This window comes from Trichosurus vulpecula, chromosome 8 (assembly GCF_011100635.1).
Source record: "Trichosurus vulpecula isolate mTriVul1 chromosome 8, mTriVul1.pri, whole genome shotgun sequence".
NCBI classification, from domain to species: Eukaryota; Metazoa; Chordata; class Mammalia; order Diprotodontia; family Phalangeridae; genus Trichosurus; species Trichosurus vulpecula.
Genome location: NC_050580.1, coordinates 43,888,748 through 43,891,650, shown reverse-complemented (window position 1 = coordinate 43,891,650; position 2,903 = coordinate 43,888,748).

The following is a 2,903-nucleotide window of genomic DNA, read 5'->3' as shown; positions in this document are numbered from 1 at the left end:
ATTTTGGCACTAGAATATAAAATACACTTTGCTTCAGAAAATCATATGCCCTGGAGCTATAAATCACTCATCTGATTGACACAAGTAAATAAATGGTTTGGAATTGGTATTTCCCCTCATTTTTTAATCTTAAAAGCCAGTTGAAGTCCATCCACACTATGTTAACATCTGAATATAATTACACAAGATAACAATATAAAAAACATTGATTTAAAAGTTTACTACTTGCCTTTTAATTCAGTCCAATTTCAACATGCATTCATTTTTTTAAAGCTTTTTTTTTTTCTTTCCATGACTGGGCCTTTGACATCATTGATATAGGATCTCCCAATGAAGAAATTCTTTCAAATAGTGCAGAGGCTACTCAGGCACTAAGTGACTTGGTCAAAATCACCCAAGTAATTAAGAATCAGAGGTGAAATTTGAACCCAGGCCCTCTTTCTCAAGAGCCAGTATTCTTTCTAGCTCCCTCATTTCATTTCCCATTTTCCTAACTTATATTTTATTTAAGCCTTCTTACATGTTGGAATATGTTCCAAATGTACCTCCATTGAATCCTCCCTTGTAATAAAGAAAGATTTTAACAAAATTGGATAAATCAACCACCTCTGAAAGTATATCTATCATTCTGTAGACGCTTAAGGTACAGCTACCGATGACTCAACAGTCCACACACATGATCCAGGGTATATACCCCATGGAGAGCCTTGACAAAAAGAAAGGTCTCATATGTTACAAAATGGTTGTATTCACCCTCTCTGTGGTAGCCAAAAGCTGAAAATGAGATATATACCCTTTTGGACAGTAGCTGAATGAAGTACATGTATATAATGGAGTATTCATGCACCATGAGAAACAATGAATATGAAGAATCTGGAGGAGTCTAGGAAGACCCTGGAGGATCATGGGAGGATTTATGTGAACCAAAGCTGAGTGAAAAGAATAGAACCAAGAGGAAAATATGCACAGTGGCTACAAAACTATAATCAGAAATACATTCATTTTGTGGAAGAAGAAAGGAAGGCTTAATAACTTACCCAAGTTCACATAGCTAGAGTGTGATAGGACTCCCAATTCTAGTAAATGTTCTGTTTACTGAACCATGATGCACTTTTTTATGTGCCCTGGACACAGAGAAGCCTGAGATATAACCTTTTCCAGAAGGAAAAGATTGATAATCTAGCCTGGGAGACCAAATTAGCAATTCTTCTCTAATTCCATGTAAGAGCTAAAAATGTGTGCAATAAAAAGAATTCAGGAAAGAAGAGGATGTGTGTGGGTTAGAAGAGTTGGAAAAGATGGGATCTGGGCTGGTCCTGAAGGATGAAATTTCACAAAGAACAGTGAAGCAGATGGAAATAAGAAAAGCCTCTACCAGAAACTGTGAAGAGACCAGCTGACTACAGCAGAGCTTATTTAGGGGTATGGGAAACAAGGTTCCATGGGAAAAGAGTGGTCAGATTATAAATGATGTTGAACTCAATGCAATGATGGCTTTATGACAGGTTTCTCAATATTGATACCTGCTTCTTTCACAAGATGACTAATATAGAAATGTGGTATGCATGGCTGTGCATGCATAACCTATATCAAATTGTTTCCCATCTCAGGGAGCAGGGGAGGGAAGAGATGGAGAGAATTTGGAACTCAAAATTTTAAAAAAATGAATGTTAAAAATTGTTCTTACATGTAATTGGAAAAAATAAAATATTGTTCAAAAAAAATCTTGACACCTGGCCTCAATCCATTGCATTCAAATCAGCAGGTATCTGTAAAAGGTATTTTGAGCTCATTAGAGAAAGGGTAATTAGCAGGGAGTCAGAATTTGTCTCATTTTGTCACCTTTCATAGCACTAGAAACAGGAAGTCTCTGCAAGATCCAAATTTTTATTCTAGTGATATGAAGAGTAACTTCTATGAGTCTTGTAGAACAGAGTTGGGAACAGATCTCCCTAGCTTACATTGTAATTAACTCATCTGTCTACATATTTTTTTCCCCAATGCAAGATAAGATCCTAAAGGGCAAGGCTGTCTTGTGTCTTTACTCTGTGCCTATTGGTGTCTAGAACATGTTGTTCAGTTGTTTTCAGCCACGTCTGACTCTTCATGACCCCATTTAGAGTTTTCTTGGCAAAGAATACTAGAGTGATTTGCTATTTCCTTCTCCAGCTCATTTTACAGATGAGGAAACTGAGGCAAACAGGGTAAAGTGACTTGCCTGGGTCACACAGCTAGTAAGTGTCTGAGGCCAGATTTGAACTCAGGAAGATAAGTCTTCTTGACTTCAGGTCCGGCATGCTACCCACTACACCACCTAGCCACTGTGCCTAGCTGCATGTGTCTGATACATAGTAGGGGCTTAATAAATGTTGAGTTGAACTGAACTGTGAGTCATGTATTCAAGGGAGGCTATCAGTGGCTAATGATAAGGTTTAAATCCTCTGACAATGACAACCACCCCCCACCTTTGGATATCCTTTCAACGTTCAGAGCCGAATGCCAGCCTACTACCAGCAAGCACCTACTTTCACCAACCTACTGTGCCCCACTGGAGAGGGCAGGAGAGATTGTGCACACTGGTTGTTGATCCAAGATCATGAAATGCTTCCTTAGTTAACTGCGGAATTACTCGATGCTATAGACTAGCCGAGCTGAAGGGGTCAGCCACAAGTGGAATGTAGAATACATTCTTGTCACAGCTGTTGTCCAGAGAAGCTATCCAGTCAGCTGGGATGACTTCCTCATGTTCTGTTTATTTCTTGGAAATATCAGGGTGCTACTCATGGTGTCCAACTATTTATTGCCTTTTCATGTTAAAAAAAAATAAAAAGGAAACCAATTCAGCAAAATCATTAATACAATGATCACATCTGACAAAATTTAAGTAGTCAGTTAGTCAACAA